Source organism: Apium graveolens, chromosome 9 (assembly GCF_009905375.1).
Source record: "Apium graveolens cultivar Ventura chromosome 9, ASM990537v1, whole genome shotgun sequence".
NCBI lineage: Eukaryota > Viridiplantae > Streptophyta > Magnoliopsida > Apiales > Apiaceae > Apium > Apium graveolens.
This window is the reverse complement of record NC_133655.1, coordinates 276,064,202-276,083,405: the sequence shown is the minus strand read 5'-3', so window position 1 is coordinate 276,083,405 and position 19,204 is coordinate 276,064,202. Positions and strand designations below refer to the sequence as shown.

General features: G+C 33.1%; 1 long non-coding RNA gene across 1 annotated transcript; it reads right to left on the bottom strand.

Moving 5' to 3' along the window:
* Nucleotides 1-277: 277 nt before the first annotated feature.
* On the bottom strand, nt 278-1,807 carry LOC141682984 (uncharacterized). The gene is made up of 3 exons (XR_012560033.1): nt 1,384-1,807; nt 1,185-1,262; nt 278-323 (listed from the first exon to the last, which is right to left on the bottom strand). It is a non-coding gene; the product is annotated as an uncharacterized LOC141682984 (long non-coding RNA).
* Nucleotides 1,808-19,204: the final 17,397 nt, after the last annotated feature.

Sequence of the window (19,204 nt, the reverse complement as noted above, 5' to 3'; positions counted from 1 at the left end):
ACTTTATTTATCGAAATAGAAATCTTTCGCGTCCGGCTCTCTCCGAAATTAAATCGTTATTAAAATATCTTCAACTCCCATTATCATATATTATATTTAAAATACGTTTCAATTTCTCATACTCGTGTAAAACGAAATTTGTTTTCGTAAACAATCGCATAATTCGTATGCATTGATATCATAGACAAGCATATATATTTGAACTTTAAATCATGACATCAATATCACAACAGTATATATATAGCATGGATAGTATGAGATAGGGTTTCGAAAACTTGCCTCGAGTAATCGAAGTGGTATGGTCTCTGGTGTTTGGTTGGGATCTATAAACAAGAACCAATGGTCTAAGTTAGTACGCGATTAACGTCTCGCTTTTATTAAGCAACTTTCGCAACTACTCAAGTATAACGAATCTCCGATCGTCATATTCTCAACACTTATATTCTCACTTTATAACATGGTCGAGTTTTGAAATCGATCGTTCGCTTTAGAAAGTTCATTTCGAGTTTTAAGCTCGAACGTGAGAAAACGCGCGTCAAAACTAGGTTTTTATGCGTTTCTTGCTTGCGCTCTCTTTACCAAAACATTTTTATAAAATCGAAAAATTAATATTTTCTCAAAATTCTTTTTGGACATTCTTCTCTACTGTCATATCCATTTTTTGTAATTTTTCCAGAATCTCGAAATTATTTTAAGTCCTTCAAAATCACCATGCAAGTGGACTTAAGTGCAGTTGGCTAATCGCAGAAATGTTTTACACTAAAACGACCATAACTCCTAAACCGTAAATCTCCTCATGATGATCTACACATGTATAGAAACTAAAAAACAAGATCTATCTGCTCATGGCCAGTGGTTTTCAAATTTTAACAATTTTCATGGCCGAATGTCCTGCAGAAAACAGATCAAGTGCAAGAATGCCCAAACTCAATTTCTACTACTTGATCTTAACACAATCACTACCTATAACCATCATAAACACAAGTACTTCTCAAGATCCACCCACATGAACCTTATATGCTCTATATAGTACCACATACATGGATTACAACTCAACATCTCAAGTCTTTAGCAAGAACATAATCAATACAAACTCAAACAAACACAATCCTTTGGATCTTAACACTACAACAAACATAACTCTTAAATTCAACCATAAAACCTTAAAAAGTTGAAAGTTATACCTTCTTGGATACTAGGAAGGTTAGTGCTAGGATGATTGAGGCTTGGTTTGCTTAGAAAACACTTAGAAGGGCTAGATCCTTAAGAAACAAAACAAAGAAACAAGTTAAAATTTCGGAGTTACCTTTCAGTACCTCATTCAAACATTTTTATAAAATTGAAAAAAAATAATTTGAGGCTGAAATTTGGTACGAAGCTTACCCATGATATAGAAAAGCTATGGTAAAAATTTCATGATATTTGAATGAGTATATTTTGAGTTATGAATTTTTCTTTCTCCCTTGCTCAGAAAATCCGAACTGCTGGAATGAAAAATGGGAGAGCTTTAAGTGAGGGAAAAGGGGTTGTTTTCTTTTGTGGCTAAAGTGTGGGAGTGTATAATGAATATATGGGATGTATGCAGCAGATTTGACAATAATTTGGAAAAGGTATGGGTTGGTTTGATTGTGTGGTGAAGTGAGAAAAGGGAGAAGTATGGCTTGTGTACTTGTTTGTCTCCCATCACTATTCAACACTATTCCACTAACTATTCTAGTTAGCTTCTAATCATCTAGTTACACTCCTAACTATTAGTTAGGATTTGGTTATGCATGGCCAACTTGCATGGGATTTAATTTCTCATTCGTTTATTTATCGTAAACGCAATCGTTGTTCCATTCCGATAGTTTCCACGTATAACGACTTGTTTCGTAGCGATTTCTTTTATCGCTTATAATCCTATAACCAATTTCATTCCTTCTCTTGATCATAGAAACACCTTGATATATTATTTATTTCACGTAGTATTCCCGATTCTACGCCATTCTTTACGGATACGAAAACACGTAGTATAATTGTGAATCTTCGAATTCCATCGGCTTTTACATTCACTTATTTTCCTCGATAAACAAGAATATGATCTCGGATTCTCAAAATTCCACTATTCATTTAATGATGATCCCCATACGTATTACTTAATTAGCTCAAGTTACTATTCACAGAAGTTTTAAAATATTACAAAAATCAGGGTTCTTACAGTCTCCCCCCTTAAAAGGATTCCGTCCCGGAATCAACTCACAAATAGATGGGGGTACCTTTCTCGCAGGTGGCTCTCTAATTCCCAAGTCGACTCCTGGACCTTGGGATGTCTCAATAAGAATCTGAATAGCTTGACACTCTTGTCCCTGAGTACTTGCTCTTTTCAACCAATGATTTCAACTGGTTGCTCAATGTAGGACAGATCTAGTACTTACTCATGTTTCACTATATTATTGGTATCCGCATTATACTTTCTCAACATTGGCACATAAAAAACACTATGAACCTGTTCAAGGTTTAGAGGTAAAGCCAATTCGTATTCCACGGTTCTATTTGTCACAAAATCTCAAAGGACCCATATATCGGGAACTCAACTTCCCTTTCTTTCCAAATCTCATCAGTCCTTCCCATGGTGACACTTTCAAAAATACCTGGTCACCCACTTCATACTCTCTGTCTTTTCGTGCTAAGTCCGCATATTTACGTTGTCGGTCTTGGGCTGCCGCTAAGCATCCTCTGATCAACTCAACTATGTCCCTCGTTCTTTACACCAAGTCGGGACCTAGTAACCTTTTTTTTTCACCAACTTCATCCCAGTACAAGGGTGAATGGCACCTCCGACCATACAGCACCTCATGTGGGGGCATTTCTATACTCGCATGATAACTATGACTGTAGGCAAACTCTATCAAAGATAGGTGTTCATCTCAATAACCTTAAAAATCAATTACACAATTTCTCAACATGTACTCCAATGTCTGAATGATTCACTCACTTTGTCCATCGGTTTGGGGATGGTATGCAGTACTCACATTCAGTTTGGTTCATAAGCATTCCTGAAAGCTCCTCAAAAAAATCTGGAGTTGAATCGGGGATCTCTGTCAGATACGATAGCTACAGAGACTCCATGTCTTATCACAATTTCCTTGATGTATAGCTCTGCTAATCTATCCACCATGTAGGTTTTCTTGATTGGAAGAAAGTATGCTGACTTGGTCAGTCGATATATAATTACTCATATTGCATCACGGTTAGCCTTAGCTCGGGGAAATCCTACCACAGAATCCATGGCTATTTGTTCCCACTTTCACATCGGAATTCCTAAGGGTTTTAGGAGTCCCCTCGGTCGCTGATGTTCCACCTTCACTCTTTAACAGGTCAAACACTTACTGACCCAATTGGCCACGTCTCTTTTCATGTTGGGTCATCAATAATATTCCTTTGGATCTCGGTACATCTTGGTACCTCCAGGATGAATTGAATATCTAGAATTATGTCCTTTGCGTAAAATTTCATCTTTTAATTCTCGAACATTCGGAATCCAAATCCGGTTCGCATACCTCATACTTCCCTTCTCATCTTTCTCATATTTGACTTCTTCTCAGTCAAAGATTCTCGCTCTTCATTCGTCTTCTCTTCCTGATAATGTCCCATCTTTTCTAACAATTCCAGTTCTAATTTGATCTCAATTAGTCCATCAGCCCCTTTACCAGTGACTTCACCTCTATCTCAATCTCCTCGAGTTCTATCACTAGTTTCTCCGGCGTTGTCAACATCTTGAGTCTCTCTTTACTACTAAGGGCATCGACCACCACATTGGCCTTCCCTGGGTGATATAAAATCTCACGGACATAGTCTTTCATTAACTCTAACCATCTCCTCTGTCTCCTGTTGAGTTATTTCTGAGTAAATATATACTTAAGGCTCTTATGGTCAGTGTAGATCTCACAATTTTCTCTGTATGGATATTGTCTCCAATTTTTCAAAGCAAAACTATTACTGCTAATTCTAATTCATGAGTAGGGTATCTTACTTCATATTCCTTCAGCTGTCGTGAGGCATAAGCAACCATTTTCCCATGCCACATGAGCATGCATCATAATCCTTTATGTGACGCATCACTATAGATCACAAAATCACCCTTTCCATCGGGCAATGCCAGCACGAGGGCTATTACCAAACTTCTTTTTAATTCCTGAAAAATTTCCTCACATTTTTCATTCCACACAACCTTTTCCGTTTTGCATGTAGGCCTAATCAAAGGTCCTGATATCTTAGAGAAATCCGGTACGAACCTCTCATAAAACCGGTATTCATGCAGCAGTAAAAGATAATTAATTGGCACGAGTATTCATTAATCATTACTTATCACATTCAGTTTTTCAAGGAGAAAAACCGTTCCACTTACCAAGTAATCCCATTAATCAAGGACGTTCAGTTTTATTTTAAATTTAAAAAAAAACTGTTCCCACTTAATAAATGATTATTACTGCTTTACCAATATTCTGTAAAAATATGACCAATGAGAGAATGACCAAAAATAAACCAAGTAAACAAATAATGCCACGTCAGAATCATAACTTGATTTGTATCAGAGCTAAAAAGGTCATCAGAATATGGTTAGTATCAGGATTTAAAAATTCATCAGAATATGAAACGACTCAGAGACAAAATCTTGCAATAAAGGAAAATTTCATTAATATGTCAAATTAATACATTCGATGAAATTTAGAAATTACATGAAAATGTTGCAAGACAGTCCTAAGCTACGATTCCTAACATCAACAGTTTTAGTCCTAGTCTAAGAAGATCCTATCGACTAGTTCTTGTTGCTGGAGATGAAAAGCACTGCAAGACGGATGATCCGTTCTTGCTGACGGAGAGCTTCTCTCATTTCTTCTTCCAATCTATCAAGATGGAGATGATACTCCATAGATAAAAACAAGAGTTCGGTGTGAACCTCTTGTGGAACCGAATCCCAGAGTTCATTAGGAATGGCAGTGACATGCCACTCCTGCTGCTAGTCAGCACAACTCAACTCAATAGTGAAAGTTTCATAGTTCAAGAACATGTTGAAACGAACCATTTTTGGTGATATGAATAAAAAGAGAGTGAGTTTGTGAGAAAGTGAAAGATGTTTTGGCTGGAATGAATCATTGGTTTAAATAGCCAATGAAATACCAAGGGACGCGAGAACTGGGCAACAATTATAAGTAAAAATGATAACCCCTCGACTCCCTAGACTGATGAGCAATTATGACAGCCATTGGAAGCTTTAAAATAGGAGTTAATGAGCACACGAAACCAGTAAAAATTACTATCCATTTACGAGTACCACTAACCCAAATTATGTTGACTGTTAATATCTCACCCAAACATATTCTGATTTTAAATATGACTGTTTCAGATTTTAACCACAAATAAGTCAAGTAAGAAATCAGGATTTAATATCAGAACTTAGACTTATATCAGAACTTAATAGTCATCAGAACATGATTCCTTAACTCGAAAGGTGAATGCCTATTTCTGTAATTCTTCACACAAATTCTGATTTCGTTTCTTCAGAACTTAATCATCAGAACTTTCATCATAACTTGTCCTCAGAATTTAGGCAACTGACACTTAAATTGTTCATCTAAAAGAACATTTATCACCACAGTAATTTCCACCATTCATATGGAGTGTATGTGTGTGCAGTAAGCCAAATATCAGATAAAGATTAAAGTCTGATTCACTTCAGTACATTTTAGAAATAAGGCATAACTAAGAGCTTTGCTCAAAATCTGTCATGATTCTGAAGTCTACTTTAGAATGAGTTTATGCATGAGTCCACCTCAACTGTTTTGTGCTCATTTTATGCATCTTTTGAAATTCCATTTTACAGTGGCTTCTCAGTGTAAGTAAGTCACGACTGCTTATCAGAATTTATGCTATGATCAGAGTATTTTTCTAGTAATCATAGAGTGTGAAAAGTCACCAAGAAAATATTTATTTTGGTTTTGTGATGCATATAACTTAATACCAACAATGCACTTGGGTCTTCCCTTCCACATTTTTACTCTAGATCTCAAAGGAGTACCTGATTTTTATTCCCTTTTCTTTTCCTTTTTCTTTTGATAAGTGAGGTTTATCAGCACTTAGTACATCCATCAGTTTTACTAACATCAGAACTTAACAGATAAGAAGCACTATTCTAGTTTGTGACTTAGTAATAAGATACACAAAGTAAACTTAACTAAGCTCAATATCAGAATTTGCTTGTGTTAAAATATTTTCACATAAACAATTACTTCAAACATGGGACTTTAGTATATTAAAGACTACTAGGTCAGCATCTAGCACAGTTATCCTCATTGGATTGAATAGTCACAGAAATATTCATATCACTATCAGAGTTTAGAAATTCACATGAGAGATCAATCAACACTTAAACAATTTTCAATTTTAAGCACAAAATACACAAAGAGAGTAATATCTGTAAATACTTATCATAAAGTCTGATGTATCAGAACATAAACTAAGCAGATTTAGAGAAAGAACCTGAAACCATTCCAAGTTCATTTACCAATCTGGTAAAAGTAGCTTCACACAGTGGTTTTGTGAAGATATCTGCTAGTTGTTGATCTGTTGGAACAAAGTGCAATTCCACTATACCTTCATCCACATGTTCCCTTATGAAGTGGTACCTAATGCTGATGTGCTTTGTCATTGAGTGTTGAACTGGATTACCTGCCATAGCAATAGCACTTTGATTATCATAGTAAATAGGGATTTTAAAATATGTTAACCCATAATCCACTAACTGATTCTTCATCCAAAGAATCTGTGCACAACAACTTCCTGCAGCAATGTACACTGCTTCTGCAGTGGATGTGGAAATTGACTTTTATTTCTTGCTAAACCAAGAAACTAATCTACCTCCAAGAAATTGGCAGCTTCCACTTGTGCTTTTCCTGTCAATTTTACATCCTGCAAAATCTGCATCTGAGTAACCTATTAGCTTAAAGTCTGATTCTCCAGGATACCACAATCCCAGATCAGTTGTACCCTTAAGGTACTTGAAAATTCTTTTCACAGCTGTTAAGTGAGGTTCTTTTGGATCTGCTTGAAATCTTGCACAAAGATAGGTAGCATACATGATATCAAGCCTACTTGCAGTTAGATAGAGTAATGAGCCAATCATACCTCTGTAATCAGTAAAATCTACTGATGTACCAGTATCCTTATCCAATTTTGTTGTAGTGGTCATGGGAGTGGATGCACTTGAACAATCTTGCATTCCAAATTTCTTCAGCAAATTTCTGGTATACTTGGATTGACAAATAAAAGTGCCTTCTTCATTATGCTTAACTTGAAGGCCCAGAAAATAGCTAAGTTCCCCCATCATACTCATTTGATATCTTGACTTCATCAGTTTGGCAAACTTCTTGCAAAGTCTGTCATTTGTAGAACCAAAAATGATATCATCAACATATATTTGTACCAAAAGTAAGTCATTTCCATCGTTGAGGTAGAACAGTGTTTTGTCAATAGTTCCTCTGTTAAATCCATTTTCCAGAAGAAACTGAGCTAAAGTCTCATACCATGATCTTGGAGCTTGCTTAAGGCCATAAAGTGATTTATCAAGCCTGTAGACATGATTTAGAAGTTTGGAATCTACAAAGCCTGGAGGTTGTTCAACATATACTTCCTCTTCCAATTCTCCATTGAGAAACGCACTTTTCACATCCATTTGAAAGACAGTAAACTTTTTATGAGCAGCATAAGCCAAAAATATCCTTATGGCTTCCAATCTAGCAACTGGTGCAAATGTTTCATCATAATCAATTCTCTCCTGTTGAGAATATCCTTTTGCAACCAGCCTTGCTTTATTCCTTGTAATTATGCCATCACTTTCAGTTTTGTTTCTGAACACCCACTTTGTACCAACAACAGATCTGTTCTTTGGTCTTGGCACTAGGGTCCAGACTTTGTTTCTTTCAAATTCATTTAACTCTTCCTGCATTGCTTGCACCCAATCAGCATCTTGAAGAGCTTCTTCCACTTTCTTTGGTTCAGTCTGAGAAAGAAAAGAATTATAAAGACATTCATTTGATGTAGTTGTTCTAGTTCTAACACCTGCATCAGGATTTCCAATAATTAAGTTAGGTGTATGTAATTTAGTCCACTTCCTTACAGATGGAAGGTTTTCTCTAGAACTGGATGCTCCCCCATGATCCATGTTGTCTTCATCAACATTTTCTGATGCTCCCCTTGAAATTATGCTCTCTGAGTTGGATCCTTCAGAATTTGAGTTTCCAGAATTATCGGAACTTGGCTCATCAGAACTTGATGAATCAGAACTTGAAGAGCCAGTTGTAAGTTCTGATGCTTATTGAGATGTGCTTGTATATTCAGTATGCTCCCCCTGCACAGGTGCATCTTCGTTTGGCGTAGTCACCACAGTTTCAATAACATCAGAGTTTAATCCATCAGAGTTTGTAGTATCAGGATTTAGACTGTCAGGATTTAGACTGTTAGGATTTAGAATGTCAGGATTTACAGTATTAGAATTTAAATCTTCATTTTCAAATCTCAGCTTATCATGATCATTGAAATCTTCAAATCTAGTAATCTTCTTATCATCAAAAGAGGCATTGATAGATTTCATGACAACCCTTGTTCTTAAATTATAGACTCTGAAGGCTTTTGTGGAAAGTGGATATCCAACAAAAATTCCTTCATCAGCTTTTAGATCAAATTTGGATAGCTGTTCAGGATGAGTCTTAAGAACAAAACACTTGCATCCAAATACATGAAAATACTTCAGATTTGGCTTCTTTTTCTTCACCATCTCATATGGTGTCTTTCCATGTTTGTTAATGAGTGTTGCATTCTGAGTAAAACAAGCAGTCTGCACAGCTTCAGCCCAAAAGTAGGTTGGTAGTTTTGCTTCATCAAGCATAGTTCATGCAGCTTCTATAAGAGTTCTATTCTTTCTTTCAACAACTACATTTTGTTGTGGAGTTCCAGGAGCAGAAAATTTCTTCTTTATTTCATGGTCTTTGCAGAACTCTTCCATGATCAAATTCTTGAACTCAGTGCCATTATCACTTCTTATAATCTTCACAGAATCTTTGACCAATTTATCCAGTTGCTTGATATGATCAATCAAAATAGATGCAGTTTCACTTTTTGTGTGCAAGAAATACACCCATGTGTATCTGGTGAACTCATCCACTATGACCATAGCATATTTCTTCTTTGCAATAGACATGACATTCACTGGACCAAATAGATCAACATGTAGTAGGTGATAAGGCTCAGGAATTGATGATTCAGTCTTGCTCTTGAATGAAGATTTTCTTTGTTTAACCTTCTGACATGAATCACAAAGGCCATCAGGAGCAAATACCGATTTTGGCAGTCCTCTCACAAGATCTTTCTTGACTAATTTATTTATATTGTTGAAATTTAAATAAGAGAGTTTCTTGTGCCAATTCCAGCTTTCTTCAATTGATGCTCTACTTAACAGACAGATTGCAGAACCATCCGTACTTGTTGAAAGCTTGGCTTCATAAATGTTACCATGCCTGTATCCATTCAGAACAACTTTGCCTATAGATTTGCTTACAACTTCACAGTGTTCTTTAAAGAAATCAACATGATAACCTATGTCACAGATTTGACTAACACTAAGCAGATTGTGTTTAAGTCCTTTATCCAGAGCTACTTTTTCAATGATGACATTCTCCAGATTGATATTTCCATATCCCAAGTTTTTTCCAATATTGCCATCTCCATAAGAAACACTTGGGTCAGCTTTCTCCACAAATTCTGATAGCAGGGCTTTATTTCCAGTCATATATCCTGAACATCCACTATCAAGAACTAGGATATTTTTCCTGTTGCCCTGCAATCACAAAGACCATTAATGATTAGTTTTAAGGACCCAGACTTGCTTGGATCCTTTGGCCTTATTAAGTTTGTTAACATTTGCAGCGGATTTAGCATCAGAGTTTATGTTAACATTTTTCTTATCAGCATTTACACTATCAAACTTTATATCAGAACTTACACTAGAAGGAACAATGCTAACTTTCTTTAAAGAAGGTTTTATTTGATAATAATCATAGTACAAACTATGATATTCCTTACAAGTATAAATGGAATGCCATAAACTACCATAATGAAAACAAAGATTTTGTGGCTTATATCTAACATACTGACTCTTAACTCCTGACTTTGAAGGTAAGGAGTTTATGTTCTTATTCTTCCTGCAAAAAGAAGCCAGATGGTTAGAACTTCCATAGTTATGACATATTTTTCTAGGAGCATTAGGAACAGGCATGTAATCATTTCTTTTATTCACACCTTCCTTTCCATTCCTATTTTTCCTAGGTGACTTTACCTTATTTACATTCTTAACATCTTTCAGCTTATGCTTAAGCTGCTTCTTTGTCATTAAGACTATGTTTACTTCAGCTGGCTTATCCTGTTTTGGTTTGTCAAAAGTTAACTTATCTTTAACTATAGGCTCAATTTCTACAGTTCCTTTATCATTCTTATCATCTCCATAACCTAAGCCATCTTTCCAGTTTCCACTACTTAACAAATTCTGAGTTGTTCTGCCAGAGTTAGTCCATGTCCTGATAATCTCTCTTTCCTTTTCTAACTCAGTTTTTAGAGATTCATTCATTTTAAGTACTTCATCCCTAACATAGAAACCATCATCTCTGTCTTTCTGAGTTTGATGAAACATGACTAACTCTTTTTCTAAATAATCATTCCTCTTTTTACAAGCAAGATTTTCAGAAGTTAATCTTTCACATGTTAAAGTTTGATCTCTATAACTAATGAACATGGTTTTAAGATATCTTCTCAACTCATTAATATCATCAGTATGAAAGGCATAAGTAGTTTGAGGTACCTTTAACTCAGCAGTATCAGAACTGCTATCAGCATTTGCCATCAAGGCATAGTTCTCCTCACTTTCAGAATCTGAAGTGTCTGTCCAACTTTTCTTCTTTGTGACAAGAGCCTTGCCTTTGTCACTCTTCACTTTCTTGCAATCAGGAGATATGTGGCCTTTCTCACCACAGTTGTAGCATTTGACATTTGTGAAATCTCATATGTCAGACTTCCCTCCTTTGCCTTCAGATTTTCTGAAACTCTTATTATCAGAACTTGCACCTTTCCTGAAAAACTTCTTTCCCTTCTTGAATTTTCTGTATACAATCCTTGTGATTCCTTTCACCATAAGAGCACACAGCTTCATCATCTCTTCATCAGCATCCATCTTAGGTAAACTTTAAGTTTCTGAGTCATCATCACTATCAGAACTTGATGACTCAGTATCAGACTTTGTGATGATAGTTTTTCCCTTGCCTTTCCTTGAGGTAGCTGCTTTGGGGGATTCCTCCTCAGCCTTAAGAGCAACTGTCCTTGACTTTCCTCATTTCCTCTTGCTTCTTTGTTCCATCTTAAGTTCACGAGTCTTGAGCATCCCATAAATTTCATCAAGAGTTGTTTCTTCAAGATTGTAGTTGTCTCTTATAATTGTGGCCTTCAAATCCCAACTTTCAGGAAGAGCTAACAGGAATTTAAGGTTTAAATCTTCAAGATCATATTCCTTATCAACTAGTGACAAATCATTCAAGAGTTTGACAAATCTGTCATATAAATCAGTCAATGACTCATTAGGCTTTGAGTCAAAGTGTTCATACTTTTAAGCGAGTATAGTCTTCCTGTTCTTCTTAATTGAATCAGTTCCCTGGCATCTTGTCTCCAAGGCATCCCATATCTTATTTGCAGTCTTGCAGTTAATTACCCTATTTAACATTACATTATCAATGGCACTATGCAGCAAGTGTCGTATCTTAGCAACCTTAGCAATTGATGCGATATCTTCAGCAGTGTAATCACTCTTCTCCTTTGGTATAGACTTTGCTGCTTCACCTGCAACTGCAACAGCGAGTTTGGTTGGCTTGTGTGGTCCTTCATTGATTCTGTCAAGATATTCTAGATTTGTAGCTTCCAGAAATATAGACATCCTCACCTTCCATATGGGATATTCAGATGGTTTCAGTATGGGAACTCTTATAGTCTCATATCGACTATGAATTTGAGTCTTTGGAGGTTCTTCAGTTTTGGTGGACTTGGTTAGAGTTTCTGCTTCAGACATGATTGTTTTTGGATCTTAAACTGTTTGTGTGTTAACAGATCTGCTCTGATACCACTTGTTAGGTTACACACACTGTAGAAGGGGGTTGAATACAATTTTTATCACAATCAAATCGAATTAAAGAACTCAAGTAACAGAAAACAGACTTTATTCAATATAATAAACTCTGTTACAATATGGAACTGTCCTCTCTCAGTGATGAACAAATATCACGAGAGCTGCTAGGGTTATAATGAATATTATTCTCGATAATGATAACACTTATAGTGTAAACCCTATGTCTGTGTTTATATACTACACAGTTACAAGATAATCACTAATTGATATGGAAGATAATTCTGCTTCCTAAAATATATCAATCAGATATCTTTTCTTCCAAGTATTCTATTCTTCATAGAATTCCTTCTTCATGCATATCTCTTCTTGTGTTTGTCTTGATCTTCGTTCCTTTCAATCAACCGCCTTCCTTATCTGAAAGTCTCCTTAAGTCCTGATATTATCTTCTGATAAATATCTCCTGATAACTTAAGTTCTGACAACTTATGCTCTGACTTCAGTATAAGTACTGATTTCCAGTTAAGTACTGATTTGTCTTGTTTAAGTAAGATCTGAAAACTAAACACAAATCATATAAAACATGACATTATTAAATATATCTAACAGAAAGGGATAAGACAATGAGCAAGACAAAACGGAAAGGAACAAGACATTACACATGCAGCAAAGCCAATACTAACACATGATCTGAACAATACAAGCACATGATCTAGATATCGGGACAAAACACAACAAACACAAAGTTGACATTGACCATCGACCAAGATCCTGATTAGTAGCCCTCGCCCCACCCCCTCCACGTGACAAGCTGTCACGTGCATTGCACATGACACAAGCCTATAAATACAACCTCAGTTATTTCAGTTATTTTAATACAGGGGTTCACACATATATCACACTTTCACTAAAATCAATTTTTGATAAGTTTACTCTACCTTCTCTCTATTTTTTCTCTCTAAAAATATATCCACAATCACATACCTATATTATGACTTTCTTCTACCGGATATTTATTGTAATGCCGGAGGTGCTTACGGGGTTATAACCTCCCGCCAACACGTTCATTTCAGGAGGAGACAAGGTTAATAAGGTCCACAACGTCGATAGGAAGGACAAGCACAGCAAGCCAAACACACATATATGCTAGCATAATATTAAGGAAGTACACATGAAATATAAAAATATCAATATAAATTTTCTTTGTTTTATCAAAAATCAGAAGACGAGCAGTTTCCATCCTTGAAGTGGTGGTATTTAGTGGCATCCCTGACAAAAATTTCCCTATTCACTATGCTGAAAACAAATTTGAAGATGATATGACAATAACCATAGATGCATAGATTTTTCCCTATTCTTATAATCGTGTTAGGAACAGATTTAAGCAGTCCATAAGCAACAACAAGCCTCCCACTATGGCAAAAGAGTTGATTTTCCTTTTCTTCCTGATCGATGTCATGAAATATTGAACTTATATCTGCAACATAACCTCTTTCCTCATTCCTCCCTCCAATTCAAGTAGAATATAAATTTCATCCTTCATTGGGCGTGTATTCTATTGGAAAACCTTATTAGTTTAGACTAAGTTGTGGATCATTTTGAGACTCAATTTGAGTGAGATGCACTATGTATCAGTGTTGTGTATTGGTTGGATTATATTGTCCTTTGCGAGGAGATTATAATGCATATTTACATGTTCAAAATGAATAAAGAGTGAATGAGAACTGATGTTGCAAAGTCGACTCTTTAAAGTGGTAATTAAGTTTTGTACCACTTCAATAGTAGTGCAAACCTATTCTTTGGTTTTTATTAAAAATATCATGTATCACGTCGAAAAGTAAAATAAGTCCTTTTAAGCCTCTCTTTATAAATAGAGTTTTAGAACATTGGTTTTTATTAAGCTGAGAAAATAAGAGTCGCCCATTTTATTCTCGGTCTTTTCAGTCTTTAATGCTTCAAATATTCTGGTGATAGTTCTCAGACTCAGTTCAAGTTCCCTGAGAGTATTTTCGATTTATCGATTATACGAGTATCTCGTTTTATCTTGTGAAGCAGGTCGCTAAACATAGATGTTGAGAGGCGAAACTGCTTTAAGTAGATAGATTTTCTGGACTCGAGGTTAAATCCAACTTTGTTTGTTTCTTAAACCCTTCTCCTTATTTAGTAGTTAATTCTTATATGTTTATTTGATTTAAGAATTAACATTTTGTTGAGAATTAATTGTATATTTGATATATATATATATATATAATTGCCATTATATATGCTACGATCCATGGTACTATATTTATCTGCAATATATTTGATTGCTAGGTTACTATTGTTCTTATTTTAAACACAAAACAAGCTCTAACGTTAGAGTTCGAGTGCACACTATTTAGGTTTTAATCCTGATAAAATAACAATTTGCTCGACGTTTCCTTCTTAATGTCCAATTTGAATTAGCAACGATAGCAGACAAAAAAAGGCTTCCATTATTTGCTCGTCAAATTGTAATGATCATTTTTTGTTACATTTTTATCGTTCCTTGATTTGGGTTGTTACTTGATTTTTGATTATTGAATTTAATAGTTTGTTTTACTAACAATTTTCTTCTTGGATTTCTCTTATTATACAAGAGGTTTGTTGAGCTTTCTTCCTCTCAATTTATGAATACTTTCATCTATATCTAGTTGTACTAAATTTGTTTTCTCTTTTTATAGGTGGCTACTAAAATTTTCTTTTATGAAAGGTATTTATTTCAATTTATATGATAACCGAGGATTTTTTATTTTTTGCGTTGTTGGTAATTTACATGCTTCAATTCTTCTATATTAAGAATATGTTCATAAGAATTTGTTAGAAAAATGAAGCCTATTTACACCTCAATATTGCAAGTTTTTTCTTTTGACAAATATGGTTTATAACCTTACAAATGAGTATCTGTTCTCATAAATTTTGGGGTAAGCGATGATCGAACCCAGAACCTTTGTATCGAAGATTGGTAACGTATCACACAAATTTTTGTGATGTTTTGATGTTAAAAGGACAAAAATCAGGGAATAACTGAATTACAATCATTTCTACAAAGGTATACCTAATTTGTCTGATTAACAACATATAACCTCTTCTCCGGAGGTTGTATAGAGTTTATTTAGTCTCGTTATGTAAATTCTTATTTCTTTAGTTTTAATTTTTTTTTGTCAGTTGTGATTGTTTGACCCAAATTATTAACTTAAAAAGTGAAGCATGTAGTGTTGTCTTATAGTAAGTCCAACAATGTTCTAATAATTGTCTTATAAATATAATAAAATATAATGTCCTAGTGATTTAAGATAATGTTTTTGTAAATCAATTTCAACAACTTGCCTTATACTTATGCCTTATTATTAAAATAATAATATATTTGAATTTTAATTAGAGGGAAAGTAAATGATGAGAGTAGAGATAAGTGTAAAAAGGGAGGGAAGTATATTTTTATTAAAATAAATGATAAAGGGCATGCACAATAGTGCCTAAAAAATAAGACAAGTAATGGATGTCCTAGTATTTTAAGGCACCACTAGAAAATTGTTGGATCACTTTTTTGCTCAACATGCCTCAAATTTTATTTTAGAATAACATTAGAGGCACTCTTGGACTTGCTCTTACCAAGACATTGACAGTTAAAGTGGCTGCCATTATATGTTATAAAATTTGCAGCTTTTGATGATGAAAAAAAAAGAAGATTAGAAAAGCTATTGGAAGGAGTAAGGTTACATTGTGGTGTTACACTATAAGTCTGCCGTTCCATTAAGTTAGATTATGCACTAGTATTGTCATACATTTAAGGTTGTACTTATATTGACTTAATCTTGCTCAAAATAATGTTTATGTTAAGGTACATCTAACTTTTACTTAATTTCTTATTTCAGAAATATTTGAGAGAATTGTCCCATAATCACGATCTCTCAAAATCTTATTTTACGAAGGCTTTGGGGAAATAACTAGTCACTGCAGTTATTTATATAAACATTCATATTAGAAGTTAAAAATATTGTGCAAGTATGTTTGATGGTCCCGTTAATATTATGTAATATGTGATTATATATAAAATTGTAGTGATAATTGTTATATTTTTCTTCCTTATGGCCATAATAAGAGTTGAGTTGCTTCCGTGTTATAATGTACGATTCTATTAATTTGTTGTGTAAGGTTTGTTAACGTCGTTTCATGAATATAAGTAAAAGAATTAAAGAGTGCTACTTTTCAAATAATTGTTTAAAAGCAAAAAAAATAAAATACACGTATATTCATTCATCTATAAAATAAGACTATATAAAAAAGAGATTGGATTTTGAAACTCTGAGATTTTCTTGATCCTTTAATGTTGGATCAAAGCTAATTTTATTTTGTTTAATATCATGTTAATATTTTCTCACTAAAAAATTGAATTAGTTTAAAAATGGTTTTGTTTGAGGATTGTATACGCGCAATTGCAGATTGTTGATATCATATATATATAGTAAATTTTTATGAAGTCCACCTTTTAATTGGAGTACCCAGAGTTTATCTATATTCTGCAAATAAAATATCTTCTAAAACGTGTTATCTTACAAAACATGTTTCAGAAATATCATTATTTCAATAAAATCATGCAAATCTCATATATTTACAAGTACAATATGTATGTTCTGCAAATTAAGCATGTTTTGTATAATAATATATTTTGCAACGTTCTACATGTAAAATCTATGCAATCTGCAAGATTTTCAATAAAATTGTGATATTTATAGAATATCATTCGAAAAATAATATGTTTTGCAACAATTTAAGTTATAATTTATTTGTAGAATATATATGGATTCCAATGAAACAGGGGACTCCAAATAAGTAGATGAATAAATTTAGAGTCCATATTAAATTCTTTTCTATTTATAGAAAAATAAAATGGATAAATATAAAATTTTACTAGTTAAAATAAAGTTTGATACTACTCAGATATATTAAAATAATATTTATTCCATACTTAGATACTAAAGTATTAAAATTATATAAAAATTAATAATTATATGTATATATTAACTGAATTTTAATTAGATATAATTTATCTATCGAACTTTATAATAATAAATAATTTTATTTAAATAAAACCAAAACAAAAAATAAAACTCTAAAATCAATTAAAAATTATTAATAGAATTATAAATTGAAAATAATTATATTTTTTTAATATTATTCAAACACTAGAATACAATACAATGTACTAATATAATTCAAGATAAAATGTAAATAAAGTTGCAACCGATCATAAATATAATATAATTATATTCTCTGGATACTATTTAAACACTAAAATATAATACACGATTGAATATAATTAGAGTTACAAACAATCATAAATATAAGTAAAAAAAATGATTACACTCATAATAGTATTCGATCAACAAAATAACCATAATATAATTATAAATAAAATATAATTAGAATTTAAATAATTATAAATATAAAATTATTACATTATTCAACAACTTCGAATATCAAACTATGATATACTCGTGCACCGTAGATAAAATATACTCCCTCCGTCCCATTCGATTCTATACGTTTACTATTTACACGTATTTCGAGACTTCTATAAAATATAGTTTGATAATATTTTTTTCAAATTTTTTTTTAAATAAAAGTTTAAACATGAAACTTTTATTGAGGAAAAAAAATTAAAAAAATATATTGTGGAGTTGTATTTTAAAGGAGTATTGAAAAGCGTGTCAAAAATTAATGTATATAATTTAATGGGATAGAGGGAGTAATTAGATACAGTAAAACCTCTATAAATTAATATAGTTGGGACTGGAGAATTCTATTAATTTAGAGAGGTATTAATTAATCGATAAATTAATAATTATTAATTTATAGAGAATTTTCGGTAGCAAACAAAATTAACTTTTGATTAAATTTTTATTCACATAAATTTAAATAAAATGAATTGTACAATTTATATTTTATACTTAATTCAATTAATTCAATGTATATGAATTTAGAAAGTCAATGTAATGTACAATATATTAGATTCAAATTCCATGTAGTGTATAAGTTAAATTCATTGTATTTTACATAGAAAATATTCAATGTATATTAGGAAAATTCAGAGTACATGAATTAATTTAATTCATTGTATTTTACATAGAAAGTATTCAATGTATGTGTAGTCATAAAATATATTATATATACTGTATATACTAGATTGGGGGAAAAATTATACAAACAAAATAATGGCTTCTCATGTAAAAGGTGTCACAAAATCAACAATGACGGATGAAGCAAGAAAAGCATTATGTGAATATAAAAGAGAAAATTCATCATGCACTCAAAAATATCTCCAGTTGTGGCTCGAGAATAAGTTTCATCTAAAAGTTAGTCAATGTACAATATCAAATACACTGAAAAGGTCAGCAGACTATCTTGCAGCTAATTACTTGGAGAAAAGAAAAGATATTAAGCGACATAAACCAGCAAAATATCCAGATATGAAGAAGGTTCTCTATGAATGGTTTCTCCAGTACCAAGATCGTGTTAATATGACAGGAGAGCTAATTTTAGAGAAGGCAAAAGAGACCATGAAAATTTTATACCCTCAACAAGATCAGGAGCACACTTTTTCTCCCAACAATAAGGAAGATTAGGGATGAGCTTCATGTTGATTTAAATTATATGAAAAACAAACTACAATTGAATCATATTTTACAAAGATGTAATAGCTATATTTTTATGAATATAAGGGAATTATTAATTTATAGTTTTATTGGGACCATATTTTTATACAGGGTTTTCAAAAAAATTATTATCTTATTATTTTATCGAAATTGATCATTTTTTGAACTGGCCCAAGTCGGGACCGGACAAAATTATTAATTTAGAGAGATTATTAATTAATCGAGTATTAATTTACAGACTGTATTACGCTATTGGTTACTGGGCCAAGGCCCATAATAGGAAGAATAGAAGCTGGGCGAAGAAGGGGGTGAAAAGCAGAGGTATTATTTATAT